This window comes from Haemorhous mexicanus, chromosome Z (assembly GCF_027477595.1).
Source record: "Haemorhous mexicanus isolate bHaeMex1 chromosome Z, bHaeMex1.pri, whole genome shotgun sequence".
In the NCBI taxonomy this organism is placed as follows: Eukaryota; Metazoa; Chordata; class Aves; order Passeriformes; family Fringillidae; genus Haemorhous; species Haemorhous mexicanus.
This window is the reverse complement of record NC_082381.1, coordinates 4,822,689-4,839,044: the sequence shown is the minus strand read 5'-3', so window position 1 is coordinate 4,839,044 and position 16,356 is coordinate 4,822,689.

The window sequence follows — 16,356 nt, the reverse complement described above, 5'->3', positions numbered from 1 at the left end:
GAGATTTTTCAGTGCTAAGCTTTCCAGATTTCTCTTGGTTTGCTTCCTTTCATTGGAGGCAGGAACACAAAATCCTTGAGCTCCCTTGAAAAACCAGGAGCTGTCAGATTTCCAGCATCCTCCTTGAGTTATTGAAGCAGCAATTGACAAATCCCTTGACATGCAAGGTCTAGTGATTTCCATCAAAGACATGTAGCACTCAGGCACAGCTCCAATCAGTTTGTTCTTGGTTGACTGGGTTTCATTTGTTTCTGGAGGACCATGCTGATTTTTAGGCTTTTGTTTTTAAAGTATGTTTCAGTGCATTTTGGGTAGTATTATGTTGATTAGAAAGAACAGGCTAAAGTACCAAGACACACTCATTGCAGCTTGAAAAGTTAGCAAGCAAAAACTCAGTGTTTCAGTGAACTTGTTCACATGGTTCGTTATGCTCCTCTCTCTTCTTTACAGATGGAGTGAAAGTGGAGTAAGAGAAGCAGAAAAGGCTGAAAGGAGATAAAAAATGGTATTCTAGTGATGTTCAGGAGATTTCCTAAGCTTGCTTGACCTGCTCTGCAAAATTGCACGGAGGAATGGGCTACAGAGAAGAGGGGGAATTTTTCTGTGGAGCCTGATAAAATGCTGCAGAAAGTTGAGCAGGCAAAGGATGTAACATGTGGTGTGGCCACAGGTCTCTGGTTCCTTGGTGATAAGAGTTATTTGTTGTTTGGACAGGAGAGAGGTTGGACAAACTGGAAGGGCTGAGCAGAGGTCACCCTGATGGCATCACATTTGTTTTGATGTGAGACAAACTCTTTTTTGAAGGAACCTGTGTTTAGTTCCTTTTTTTTTTTTTTTAATTTTCTCTTTTTGTGTTTTTTTTCTTTTGCTTTTGTTTTGGGATTTCTGTTTGGGTTTTTCATACCTCATTTTATTTGAAAGGTCATGAAGAGCATGTCCTCACAAAAAAATGGAGTTCTCCTACCTAGATATGGAAAATCCCTGGATGAAGCAGAACACAGTGTGGGCTGATGGCACTGCAGTTTCTACACCTGTGCAACCTGGGGCAAACGTCAGCAAAACCCAACCCACACAACCACCGTTGTACCTTCCCTCTGACTTACTGCTGAGAGGATTGAGCCTGGAATATGACATTTCTCTACCAAAGCCTTCCTGGTACTGTGAATGTGGGGTGTCAAGAGAACGTGAGGGCACAGGATACAAGCAAAGAGGTGACATTTCAGCACAGAGCTCTGGTTCCACATCCGCTTCTTCCCAGCTTCACCATCCCTGTCTCTTCTCCTCTGCTGATACTTCCACATGTCTTCACTCATTCCACCCTTGTCCTGCAGTAAAGATGTACTAAATATTGGAAGCATCCTGCCACCCCTGCTCAAAGAAAGCATTTTGGTAGAAAATTTGGCCATGTGGAACTTTGCAAACCAGCCATCATCTGGGGGAAACAGAGAGGAAAAGTGCTGACCTCTTCTCCCTGGGATTCATGACTCTGAGCTGTGTCAGGGGAGATTCAGACTTGACATGAGAAAGCATTTCTTTACCTGAAGAGGTAAAGAGGGGGGCCAAACATTGGAACAGGCTTCTTGGAGAGGTGTTCAATGCCCCAAGCCTGTCAGTGTTCCAGAGGCATTTGGACAGTGTTCTTCATGTGGCTTTAACTTTGGATCACTCCGACGGGATTAGGGCATTGGGAGTAGATGATGGTTTTAGGTTCCTTTCAAATGAAATATTCTATTCTAGTTTAGTTTAGTCTAGTCTAGTCTCTAGTCTCTAATCCCCAATCTCTTTTCTCTATTCTAATTCAGAAATGGAAAATTTGCATGGAGGTTCCTAGATAGTTATATCCCCAGACCTCAGCCTGTAGCAGTCAAAGTCAAGTCTGCTTGACTTAGTCTTTCACCTGGCTGTAAACTTTTCCTGCTGGAGAAAGTCTGGTTGAGTATGAAGAAGGTATGTGACAAATAAGCATGGCTTGGCTGCTGTGATGCAGAAATCACCCAGAAAATGACAAATTTGTTCTCACATCATCTCCCTGTGCCTTTGCTTCTTCCTTTCACACTGCAGGCTGTGGGAACACAAGTGTTCCCTCACACAGCAGGGGTCTGGCAGAGCCTTTGAGGTGTTCTTAGAAGAGATGTGGCCAAAGGGAGCCTTGAACAGTACAACTTGCCAGTACAAGCAGCAACCAACTGACTTCTTTGTGTGACCATGAGATTTCCCTGACAGGGTCTCTATTGACATTTAATGTGGGTTGATGATGTCAACCAAACTCAAGGGACTGTGGTGGCTGATTATTCTGTAAAGTGTTGCAGAGCCTTTGCAAATAAAAAATTAAATAATTCAGAACTGAAAAAAAATCTCTTCCCTGCTTGCCTAGGGTAAGTAATTTGAATAGAAGTGAGAAAAATATCATTTTGCCCATTATCAGCTCCTCACAAGGTGGATAATGGGTTTGTTCTGGGCATATGCTGGGGCTTTTAATAAAAATTCTCCCAAATAACTGTCTCAGGCTTCTATTCAACTGCAAGACATACTTACCATCATCCTCCTTATTATTATTATTATTATTATTATTATTATTATTATTATTATTATTACACCACCAGCATTACCATCACAATTATGCATCAAAACATCCAATAGCTCAATTGTAGAAGATCCCAAAGGACACAACAGAAAGAAAAATCCAATTTCCTATTATCCTGTTGGAGCTAAAATGCTCTCATTACTATCAGACCTGTTCTACAACATCTGAGAGACTGAACCCTTGTGAGAAATACTGTCATTGTGAGAGATACTGTCAGATAAACACTGGCACAGCTCTTGAAGGAAAATGATTCTCCCAGTGAAATCTGCAATGTTTATTAAGAAAATGTGCTTTTTTAAATTTTATGTTTTTAGTCTGTAACTGTTTTCAAAACAACCATTTCAAACAAAAGCTGTATTTAACATAACATTCTCCTATATTAAACATTAAACATTAGATATAGCATCAGGTGCATAAGTTTCTTTCTGTCTTCATCTTTTCCAGAATATAGATCAGATAATTCTTACTGTCAGTTTCATACCCTGCTCTTTTTGTAGCTTAGGAGATATGTTTCCAAATTAACACTTCAGTTTTTACTATTTGAAATTTCTGTAATAATCTCTGAGAGTAAAAAGGCCCCCACCCCCAGCAAAGTAAGGAGACCAAACCTAAACAATTTACAGTCTGTGTTGCTATTGCTTCTATTACACATAATCTCCAAGGGATAAGCACTAACCATCCAAGTGACAACTTACAAAGGATGCTACACAGAATTAGACTTTGTAAGGTCTCATAGAGAACCTCAAAACAGTTAAGCACTAAAATTGTGCTCCACTGTAGGAAACAGTTCTTGTAAACTACTGAAATGTTTTAATTACAGTTACAATGGCAGTGTTCCAAATATTTTAACCTTACAACATAAGCTCTTCATTACCTCACTACCCATCCTTCATCACTCATCAGTTCATAGTTAATGCAATTTTCTTTACCCTTAGAGTTCATACCAGGGAATGCACTCAGAAGAAAAAATTCCCTCAATTTATTTTTTTTGGCAGCAAATGTTCTTGGGTAACACAACATTGTAGAAGAAATAATTTTATTTTGCAGCAGTAGAGCTAAGAATGACATCCCAGTAGCTGGAATTAGCTTGTAGCTGAGTTTGTCTAAAGACTAATTGCCTCATCTGGCACACTACTATACCTGGCAACTGGAACAGGCACTCTGTAGGACAAACTGGAAATAAAGCTGCAATCTGAAGGTGGAACTTGAAAAAGGGACTTGAACCAGAAACTTATTTTGAGAAAGTACACTACTGATGTGTCATCCTGTCAATCACATATTTAGAAATTTCTCCAACACAAGAATGGTTTGTTTGAACAGTCGTAGGCCACTTTGGTTACTGCCCAGGCAACATGTCTATTCAGTGAAAGAAGCTGCTTGAACTGGCTGAGAATATGAAAAATCTGCAGCTTTTTCTGGAGACCCACTCCACAAGGACTATGTAGGACTTGTTGGTTTTGAGGGACCAGAAGCAGTATCCTAATTCTGAGAAACTTCTGCAAGCACATGTCATCCAGGATCTCAAGATGCATTGCAAGCAGAGCCTGTCATCATTTGGTTAACCTCAAGAAGCAATTTAGGAGCTGAATTGCCATCTAGCACATCCCACCATCAAGCACAGTGAGAAGCACAGAGGGTGTTCCTAATGTAAAACAGCAGCAGTAAGGGGGCTGTTCAAGCCACAGGTCGCTGCTCTGGAGACCAGACACAGCCCAGTCTTCTTCACTGAGAAGAAAACCTGTGTCACACTTCTCTTAACAGGTGAGAGTCTTCCAGAGGGAGCACCATCCACCACTGGGCAGACACACTTTCAAAAGAAAGCCCAGACCTTAGAACAGGAGGAGTTCAACTGCAGGAGTTGAAGCATTTTATTTTCTCTAGAAAAAAACTGGTTGTTTCAATAGCACCTAAAACTTCCAGCTCTCCACTAGTGTAATCAAAATTGTTAATCTGCCTTTGACATAATAGCATGGAGCTTTTGTTGGATTCCTCGTAAGGAGGGCTTGGGTGAGGCAGCGACACCAAGGCTTCCCCTTTCCTGTGAGTTAAGCAGGTCCAGTATGTTGAGTGAACAGAGAGAACAGTGGTGGGAAAATGGTAAAAGATTTTCTGGTTTTAGCTGTTCACAAGTGGATATATTATGCATTTGGGAATGAAAAAAAATCTTCTCTATCTGTCTTGATTGATATTGGATTTATTGATACAAATTTAAGAATAATATATTCACCATAATAAAGTCACCAGAAATTCATAAAACCATAGGTACTGATTCCTGTATCCTGTTAGCTGGGCTTATCTGGAATTGTAGTATGTTCTATAATTAACAAAAGCCTGAATCAAACAATATGTGAGGCCCAGCATCCTAACTCAGTCAAATTTTTCACCTGTGATTGCAGGAAAAATCGACCCCATCCCTAACGTTCCTGGGACACGGCATGCCAAGAACAACCGCCTTTATCGACCTTGCTTTCCCTTCTGCTTTCTAAGCCCACGGAAGCGGGTTCATCCCTCACAGCGGCTCTGTTCCAGGAGCGGCTGCCGTGCCCTGGGGCGGGTACCACACCTGGTACTCACCGTCTGTGAGTGGAGCCTGACTCCTGCCATGCGTCCGATGCATTTCCGGGAACAGAGCCGATATAGTTTTGGAACTCAAGGGTACCAAAAACCCGCCGGGAAGCCCTCTCTGCCGCATCCTCGCTGCCACAGCCTTCCTTGGCAGTCACCACCACGATTCCCTGGCGGGATGCAGCCGCTCCCCGGGCGCTTCTCAGGAGAGCAGCGTGTCTCCGGACTACAGCTCCCAGCGTGTCCCGAAGCTGCTGGACCTGCATCTCCCACCATGCCTGGGCAGGTGCTGCTGCAGTGTCCCTCGTCGCCGTGGGTGACAGCGCTGCTCAGGCTGCACGGGGCCGCAGCGGAGTGCATTTATGATGGCCGAGGCATCTGTGCCTTTCTGGGCACAAATGTCTCTTCAGGAGCTGCCGATCGATGTAAATTGGAGAGACTTTTCCCCGTACTTCTTGAGCTCCAAGGGAACATTTGATATTTGCTTTCTTAATTTTTCCTTTCATTACTAATTATCTATTAATTTATCTTACAGAATTAGCACTGGGCCTTTTTCTTACTCTTTATATTTTGCATTTCAGCAACTGAAAGGTGGAGGTTTTTTCTTCAGCTGGTTGCTTTTCCTTTCTCTTTCTGTGCTGCCACCACCACCGTGGTTTCTCAGACAGTTTTGACCATGGTGTTTCTAAGGCTCATTTGGTGCAAAAAACTTTGACATATGCCAAAACAGTGCATGGTTATCCTGACAAGAGTTCAAAACTGTGAATGCCTCTTTGGTATGTCCTTAAATGCTTTCACTTTTTGGCTCCCTGGCTGTATTTGGAAGTTCTTTAAGTGTGTGTGATGGCAGAGGAGCACCGTGAGCCACACTGTGCCAGCGACAGGCTGGCCATGGAAAAGGCTGGCAAGAGAAGACCTGGTTCCCAGGAATCACTCGGGCACATGTCCAGTGCAAAATGCCTCTTGAAAACAGTTCACTGCTTAGCAATTCCTCTTTAAAAAGAGGCTACATGCAGGGTGTCATACTAACTGATGTGCCTGTCCTATAACAAATCTCTGCCTATTTAAATTTATCTAAAACCTTAACAAAGCTTTAATTTTGGAGTGATTATTTTGGATCATTTAGCTGCTTGGAATATTGATTGAATCCTGTATTGGAACTAAACTTAAAGTATTTCTAAGCCATATCATTTTTTTCTGGCAAATCTTGGTGTGACTGTAATTTGGGATTTTGCACTGTGTTTAAAATAATCACTATGCAATTATAGTAGATATAAACAATATTTTGAGTTCAGTATATCTTTTTAAAATAACTGATTATATGTAATTTTTACTTGGTATCCATAACGTCAAGTAAGGAGATGGGAACAATGTTAAAGAGATAGCTGGAGATGCCATATGAAATAAAGAATATAAGGAAGCCTCAAGGCACTGCAAGGTAATGATTTTATTACTTGGAGAGTAATATTTTTTGCATGTTTTTTTTTGCTGTTCCTACCTGTCCTGGTTTAGGGCAAATTTGGAAGAGAATCCCCAAAAAGGGCTTCTCCAAAAAACAAACCCGCACGCCCCTCCCCCAACCGGTTCGGGAAGAATTCCTCGGAGAGAAGTGGAAAGAACCTGTTTATTTGATAAGCACAGCACCCCCCAGCACACACAATGAACAATACCGGATGACACCACTCTTCTACTGCTCCGAAAAAGATGACAAATTCAGAAAACTCTCTCCTGGGGGTTTGCTCTGTTATCAGTCCCTCCGGCGCTGAGGCAGCTGCTGCAGTCACAAGGTGTAAACTCTCTCTCCGTGTTCCAAATCCCAGTTCAGAGCAGTCAGCAGGTCCAACAGGGTGGGGGGAACAGTCCAGAAAGGAATTTGGACTGTTTAGCTAAATTAGCTAATGGGGGGGGGAGGGGAAGAAAGCAAGAGCAAGCAAAGCAGAAGCGAAGCAGAAGCAAGAGCGAAAGCAAAAAGCAGGGGCAAGAAGCAAAAAGCAGCAACATGCACTGGTGTATCTGGATGTCCTGCCGAGTGGCTGATAAGAGGCCAAAACAAAACCTTCACTCCACCAGTCTTAAAGGCACAGAACATAATATCCAGCATAAATTACACACACACGAATGAGGATAACAGTCACCCTAGGACACTACTCATACAGCTGTAAAGTAATGTGGAGTATGGAGTACTTATTGACATAATGGTAGAAATTGATTTTCAGGTTTCACATTCATAACTTCCTTTATCATTCATATTAGTAGAGCACAGCTGAAGTTTTATTCCCTTTCCTTTTGCTTTTGCTTATATGTGGTGATAAGAATATGAAGTGTAGAGTGCTAGTGTTAAAAATCCTCTTCTAATCTAGACCCCACAGAGGAAGTTTGATCTCCAGGTAGGGTTACTGACAGAACAGTTCAGATATGTAACCTTTTCTGGCAGGAAAAGCTAATTTACCATTTGTTTCCAAAAAATTACTTTGACTATTACCTGATTGAATAGTTCATAAACTGTAATGACAAAACTCAGGCCATAGATCTGTAAGATGCATTTCACTCATTTTTTTTTCACTTGAAATTGTGTCCTTTTAGGCAGTCTTGAAGCAAGACAAAAATATCTACAATTCTTAGCTATTCATTGGCCTGACAGCTACTGGTTTAAAGCAACCTGATCCGGCCAAAGTAGAATATGAGAAGGCTATTGATCTTGAGCCAGACCAGTTATTATCAGTTATGGTCAAGATCCACTTTTTTTCTCCCAGAAAAGTGTAAATATGGAGTTGAATACAGGAACAAAGCAGAGTTCAGGCTTGGATCATGTATTCTTGAGGCCCTTAGTTCTGTGGTAGCTTTAGAGAAGCTGAGGTATGTACTGTTTTTGTGTCCAATGAACTTTAATTTCACAGTGTATTTCACAGTAAACTTCAATTCCAGTGTATTTAAATTTGTATTTATTGTTTAGGCTAAATAGCAGTGAAGCTTAGAAGGGAAAACATGAATTGAAACAAATAAGGAAATTCATCCATGTTTGGAAATTTCTCTGCCTGTAGCTGAAGAAACACTTGACAATTCTTCTCTGCTTTAACTAGTTTATCCAATTCATCTTGTTTTTGTGGTTTTATCTTATTTTTCCAGCTTTCAGCATGCAGTGGATTGTTACTGATTTTTGCTGGTAATTATTTAAATGCATTTAAAATGGTAAATGGTATTTAGAAACATAGTGCATGACAGCCTGTTGCAGTATATACTTACAATGTACTTGGGGTGTCTTTTAGAGATTTGTGACATATAAGTTTTTATATTAAGTCAGTCTCTGACAGCAACAAAAATCTCTATTTTTCTAAAGTTCTTAGTATTTTCAAAATAAATACCTTCTTAAAGTGTGATTGTTGGTGCCTGATTTAAAGGTGCCTGATTCTGAAATTGCTCAGTTTTGCATTCAGATTCTTCATATTTATCACTATACAAAACAGAATCATGCTTGGATGTAGATCTTTCATGGCATGACTTAATGTGATTTGTATATTGTCAGTTGTGCAGGCAGGATTATGTAATATATACAGGTTTCACACAGTTGTTGGTGATTAGCTTAGGAAGCTAGGAAAGCTTTTCATTTAAAATAAGAGGACTCAGAAGGCTGTGCAGAAGTATCAAGGTAGATTCTGCTCAGCTATTACTGCATTAACACTTGACTTCATAGAAGGTAATGGAGTAAGTTGTGTAGACAGAATTCGTTCTCATGACACATAACCTTTAACACTAAATGCTTTCTTTTTTTTTATTTCTTTTTTTTTTTTTTTTTTTTAAGTATAGTGATGAAAATTTCTATGAGAAGTCTATCCATCCAACAAAACAGATGTCAAAGGAGGCTTAGCAGATCAAAAGCTCTTGGAACACTATGTAAAGCAAAGGATATTGAATACTAATATTCACTTTTAGGATTTCTAATTCAGTGGATGCCATTGCTGATACACAGATTAGACATTATTTCTAAAAAAGCCTTGTCACGTTGGTGTATCAGGATGCTGTAATTGTATAAAGTGTCTTGATCCTGACCATTTTGATAGGGCAACAATTGTACATTAATTTAGTAGTTTAGAGAATTCTGTGTTATCCTCTGTCCTCTAACTAAACTCAGTGCTTTTAAACACTTAGCTCTGCTAGTTCATTCCCTGCATTTACAAGTAGGCCTGTTTTTCCCTGTTTTAAGATCATAAAGTATATGTCATCCTATTCCTAGAGGTACAGTTCTAGACAAATCTGCCTCTCAGTTGTCACTGTAACTAAATGGAGTGTTCAATTTGTTTCCTTAATTTTAAATTTTTCAGAAAAAAAAAAATCCCTTAAAGTAATTGTTTTCTTCTTAGTCATAGCAGCAGCAATGAGCAAAACTTTTAGGGTAATCAGTAGTATTACTAATTTTAGAATTTGAATTACTAATTTTAGTAGTATTACTAATTTTAGAATTTGAAAGCCATTTTTGAATTTTCTGGAAAACTTAGCATGTTTGCATGGGATTTTCTTCCTCTTTTCTAGTGGTGACCAGCAGAAATGATGTATGTAGGAAGTTTGTGGAATTATCAAGAAAATAAATATTTAGAGGCAGTTTGAGTACTTTACTCTCTCTCTCCTAAGAAGAAAATTCCTTTTGACCAGAACTACCTAATTCCCCTTCACAAGAGGGGAAGGTGGGATTCCTACACAGCCTGAACTCGATTGCCTGTGCTTTGTGTGCTGCTTTCTGTGCAGATGATCAGGACAGGCGAAGTTGCCCCAGGGTACCCCTACCTTTGACCCACCCAGCACTCCCAAGTGCCGGTCAGCATGGCCTTGCAGAAATAATCAGTTTACCACGAGATGGAGCTGTTAAATGCAGTTAAGGAGGGCCCTGTTTTCTCTTTTTCGGCTCTATTGTTTTTTTTTTTCCACACTGAAATTTCAACATGGGCTGCTGCTGCTGCTCTTCTCTTTGTATTCATAGTGCAACAGATCCAATGAGGCTTTCTTTCTTTTTTTGAGGGTTTATCCAAAGGCTGTCTGGGTCTACTATTCTGTCTGGGCCCACTCTTACTGATGAATTCATGCAAGAGCCAGAGTCAAAGATTGTACTCTTGAGGTCACATCACTTAAGTAATGTGCCTTGGAAAGTCCTACACAATGCCCTGGGACTTGCTATTGCTCAGCTGGAGGCAGGCAAATATGGCTCGTTACTTTCAACATTAATCCATTGTCCAGCCTAATATTGTAATGTTGACAGTAGCTGGAAAACTTGTATGAGACCTCCAGTTCTTTAAAGGTGACAGGGTGGGTAATTTGACCCTGTTGACTGGTGGCTGAAACATATCAGAAACTCATACAAATGAAACAGGAGAAAGGTGCAGAAAAGGCAGAGCTGCACCACCTTTGGAAGAAGATGCTCTGGTTACTGAAAGACAGTGCACAGAACCAGGTTAATATGACTGAACAATAATGTTTCTGACTCCTACTCATCTAGGTACATATACAGGTATAGTGCAGCTGGCCTTTAAATGGAGCATTAAACGGGGCTCAGAGCACTGTGGGGGCTGGTGGGCTAGGAGTCTTTGAAGGGACTGGGGAGGCTGTGGGTGTGCTGAGGCTATGGTAGGGTTGAGGGCACGACACAGTGCTCCCTTTGCTTCCTAGAGATCTCCATCTGCTCGACCTTTCCGGAAGGGCCTCTCTGTACAGGACCAATGGACTGAGGGGGAGCAGGGGTAGATGGGCCAGGCATGTTCTCCCTGTTCCCCCTGTTCCCTCTGTTCCCCCTGTTCCCTCTGTTCCCTCTGTTCCCTCTTGCCCTAGCCCTGTTGGTACCGGGTTAGCATTGTGCCCGTTTATAATTATGTCAGTCTGTCTCCAGTTCTACCTCAGCATGTACAGAGCAGTAGAGCTATACACAGTTCTGTGCCTTTAGTTAGAGGGACCTGGAGGTGTAGCTGGGTACTTTGGTCATTGATTGTATAGCTCTGTATGGTTTTGCGTTGTGTAGAGCCATTTTTATTCAGAAGTCAGTGTATTTACCCAACACAGATTGTTATCTTTATCTATCTCTCAATTGCTATGAAAACCTGCCTTGCATGGTGCAGTTTTCTCCCGGCTCTGTGGGTATTTAGAGACGACCAGGGATGTTTGTCACACATGGATCTGTACAGGCACCACTCTGTAACCTGTCAGTGGTGAGATGGTGTGAACTCATAGTGATCTGTCACTTGCCATGGAGTCAGCAGAGACATAACTACGTACAACAAGCTTGTAACAGAACTTTTATTTGTATGTAAGAAGCTGTATGTAAGTATTTGTGGGTAACAAGCTGTAACACATTTCCTTTTTCAACTCAAGTTGCCTTTGTTGTACTTCTCTCCGGGCAGCACTGCTGGACCAAGGTGCAATCAGTGAAACTTTGAAATTGGTGTTGGTTGTTGTCCTTGGGAGCAATTAGCAGATACCCGCCTTAGGATCCAGGAGGAGTCTGGCAAAGAAGGCTGATGAGGGCTGGGGGAAAACAGACAGGCTTGCCCAGCTGATCCCCTAGTTCATAAAATCAGGCTAAGAAACCATAGAAGGGTTTGTGCAGGTGGTGGAGCCGCACATTTGGGGAGAAGGAGCTGCAAGGGCCTGCTAAGGAAAGCTCCAATTGCCATTGGGAAAGTGGGCAAAGGAAAAACTGCCCCTCATCCAAGAGGGCAGGGCATCTTCCTTCTTTCAGGACACCCCAACCCAAACCTCTCCATGCTTTGAGGCTTGCTGGTGTCCTGCTTTTTGGGTTTGAGTATGGGCAAATCACCTGCCCATCAAGAGCCACCTCAGAGCCCGAGGCCACCTCCGGCCCCAGGGCGAGGGCCGGGAACACAGCCCATGTGCTGCCTGGGAAGGCTGGCTAGAAATCAAAGGCAGAGCATATGCCCGTGTGATGGAGGTGTCCTGTCACACTCTGAAGAGATAGGACATCCGAATGCACGCTGGGACCCTTTTGGAGCCTGGACTTGGGCTAAGGGGCATGCAGAGGAGCAGCTGTGTGCAGATTGTGGCCAAAGGCGCTGCGGCTTTCCCCCAGGCTGGGGAGGAAAACCTTGGGCAGAGGTTGCCTTGCAGCAAGGCATGGGCCTGCTCACGCTGTGCTGTCCCCTGCAGGTGCTGTTGGCATTGAGTGTCACAGGGCACGGGTTGTTGCCTTCTAGCCCCTAAAATCAAGAGCCAAACAAGACCGAGATGATCAAAAGCACTCACCGTTCCATGGCCTCCTCCAGGTGTGCTTGTGGCCAAATGCACACATGTAGGAGCACTTCAGCACCTGCAGGAGTTCTGCAAATGAGCATCACGGACGAGAACCCCCAGTTAGAAGCACAGCTAATGAAGTCATTCGCCTTCCTGGTTTGGAGTCCTACTGAAGCCTTCACCTTCATTCTAACCTCCCTACTGGCTGTGTCAAAATACAAAAGAAAGTCAAATGTCCTTGGTTCACTGAAGAAACAAGATTCAAAGAGGATTCCAGGAATGTATTTTTCTAACAGGGCAGGAAAAGTACTGCAGTTAGCTAACTGTGAGAATTATCTACAAAACTACAACTAGATAAGAAAGAAGTAAAAAGCAAAAGGCTTTTGGCCTCAGAGTATCCCCTCAGGCAGAGGGCATGCCCTGGCAGGGGAGGCTCGTGGGTGGGAGGCTCGTGTAGCAGCTAGACAGAGGGGCCTTGAGGGTCTGGAGAAGAAGCGAGAGGTGGCTTCTCCTCCTCCAGGAGGAACTGGGGATCACCAAGCTGCAGTGAGAACCTGTGAGCTCAGCTGCCTTTGCCCCATCCCTGTCCCTTAGCACAGCTGGTTTTGCCCAAGCCCCAGGCTCCAGCCCCTTGGTGCTGGATGCACCGGTGTGTGTGCCAGTGTCAGTGGGGTGGAGAGGGGGGACACAGCCTGGCTCTGCCCCAGGGGTGCCAGGGAGGCACCTGCAGCTCACTGCCTCTGCTCTCTGCCTGGGGAAAGAAGTGCAGCAAAAGGTTTGCACTTTCACTAAATCCCGGGTTGTGCAGGGTGTCAGTAATGATTCCATGTGGTGTTACATTTTAATTTCAATGGCATGCTCTGTCTCATCCCTCGAAATTGTATGGATTATTCCAAGTCTGTAATCCTCCCCAGCTGTATCATGGATCTGCAATCCCGTTGGCCCAAGGGTTATTCCACGCTCATTTTGAATCTCCCTGTTAAGCTGTGGGGGGAGACCAGAGAGTCTCTTGTCCCTTTGCTCTCTCTTGGCCCTTTTCCCCCTAGGCTCTCCCTCTCTCCCCCTCCTTCCCCTTTGCCCCTTCTCCCTCAGAAACCACGCTGCTCCTGGGGGTGGGACCCCCAATAAACCCTCATCTAATCAGCACCCTCAGAGGCCGTGCGGAGTCTTCTTGCCTGCCCGCTGCTACAAGTGAATGCACAGCTTAGGGGACCCCTGGGGATCCCCCCCCAAATGAACTGCATCAATTCCATAGGGGCCTCAGTGGAAAACGGGGCTGTTTCTGCATACATTTTACACCAAAAGGAACATACCCCCGGGTGGAGACTTCTCAGGTACACAGCTGGACACTCAGTCAGGGACAGCTGGTGGGAGGCTGGGGTGTCCTTCCTCTGGCAGCCACCTAGAAAAGGCCTTTGGTACAATATGAGTGCCTGGGCAGAGCACAGAGATGGCACTGCAGTGCCTCCCTCACTGCACTTTGGCCCAGACAGGAACTTGTGGCTGGAGATACAACCCATGCATACATTAGAAAATCCTATTTGGTGGGCTGTATTGATCACCAAACCCACAGTAAAAGCAGTGATCTTCAGGAACGTGCTGTTCCCAGAATGATCCATTGCTGCTCTCTGGCTAAAGCACAGTAGACTCACTGGCAGAGGACTGTACATCTTGGAAAAGGAGGGTGGCAATAAGGCCACAGCACCCCTCAGCATTTGCCAACCCTGCAGTTGGCAAAATCATTGGGCTGTTTTCTGGGTCCTTGGGCTGTTCTGTGTAAAGATATGGCTTTGGTCTCTTTGGTTTGGCCATTTTCCACCTGCCATCCTCCCTTTTTCCATTTGAAAGCCCCCAAGAACTGTGCCAGTGTTTATCTGACAGTATCTCTCACAAGGGTTCAGTCTCTCAGATGTTGTAGAACAGGTCTGATAGTAATGAAAGCATTTTAGCTCCAACAGGATAATTGGAAATTGGATTTTTCTTTCTGTCGTGTCCTTTGGGATCTTCTACAATTGAGCTATTGAATGTTTTGATGCATAATTGTGATGGTAATGCTGGTGGTGTAAGATTAATAATAATAATAATAATAATAATAATAATAATAATAATAATAATAAGGAGGATGATGGTAAGTATGTCTTGCAGTTGAATAGCAGCCTGAGACAGTTATTTGGGAGAATTTTTATTAAAAGCCCCAGCATATGCCCAGAACAAACCCATTATCCACCTTGTGAGGAGCTGATAATGGGCAAAATGATATTTTTCTCATTTCTATTCAAATTACTTACCCTAGGCAAGCAAGGAAGAGATTTTTTTTCAGTTCTGAATTATTTAATTTTTTATTTGCAAAGGCTTTGCAACACTTTACAGAATAATCAGCCACCACAGTCCCTTGAGTTTGGGAGGAAAATGGCCAGAGAACCTCAATGAGGCTGTATGTTGGTGAATTAGAGTACAGAAAAGAAAGGAAAAGAAAGTAAAGAGGGAGAGGGAGAAGGAGAGGGAGAGGGAAAGAAGAGGGAGAGGGAGAGAGAGAGGGAGAGGGAGAGGGAGAGGGAGAGGGAGAGGAAGGGGAAGGGGAAGGGGAAGGGGAAGGGGAAGGGGAAGGGGAAGGGGAAGGAGAAGGGGAAAGGGAAGGGGAAGGGGAAGGAGAAGGGGAAAGGGAAAGGGGAAGAAGAAAGGGAAAAGGAAAAGGAAATGAAAAAGGAAAAAGAAAAGGAAAAGGAGAAGGAAAAAAGTTCAGGAAAGGAAAGGAAAGCTTAGGAGAGGAAAGTTTAGGAAAGGAAAGGTAAGGAAAAGAAAGAAAAGTTAAGTGAAGAGAAAAGGGAAAGGGAAAGGGAAAGGGAAAGGGAAAGGGAAAGGGAAAGGGAAAGGGAAAGGGAAAGGAAAAAGGAAAGGGAAAGGGAAAGGGAAAGGGAAAGGGAAAGGGAAAGGGAAAGGGAAAGGGAAAGGGAAAGGGAAAGGGAAAGGGAAAGGGAAAGGATTATTTCATTTGGAATAGACCTACAAGAATCATCTATTCTAATGCCCTAGTCCCTTCAGAGGTGATCCAAAGTTAAAGCCACATGAAGAACACTGTCCAAATGCCTCTGGCATATTTTATGTGACTCATATGCAAGAGGAACTGAGGAACTAACTAAAGAGCTAACAAGAGGACCAAGTGTTGACTGAAATTATGGAAATTGTTGTGAATGGGACAGACTGGCAAAGCAGAACTGGAGGGAGATAAAAATTTTGGGGCATGGATGACATGCTGTTGTGCATAGACTAAACAGTGAGGTTATTCTTGAAGTCTTCCTTAGCAGCATATTATTGACAGTTTAGAAGAAAGAATTAATTGGGCATTCAGAATTCTTCCTAGTTTGCAGTAAGGTCTTAATACAAAAACTGATAGTACAAATTGGTCCTAATTTACAGCATTCTTATTTCTTGATTTGAAAGAAAAAGAACTTCCTTGCATTCTAATATGAGGTTCTTGAATTAAAAAGCTAGGTTTTTTCAGCAATGTTTGAATGATAAAATAATTTAAAAGACACTTAATGACTCTTCCACATTTTATGAGGGGGAAAAAAAATCTCCTAACAGGAACTAAGGGCTTCTATAGGCATGTAGGCACAGGTAGGAGGAACTTCCACTGATAAGGTGGATGCTGCCACAAGTCCTTCACCCTGAATATAGTGTCAGGACTTTTGATGTTCTGTTTTGCTGCTGTTGAATTCACTTTTAGTAGTTTTGCTAAAAACAACACAAAATTGATGACAACAGATTTACCTATGATGCATTCTTGCCTTTTGGCATTTTTTGTGGTTGTTGTTCAGTCCCCTCCACTCTTCACTGCCAGACCTGTGCATCTCCTTGGTGACTGTACATTAATCTGGGCTGAAGGCTTTGGGCTCTGCCTTCTGTGTACAGAGGGGAATTTCCAACCCTCTAGGATTGGAAACCAGGACTCCCTCGGGTTTGCATGCTCCCTCACTGGT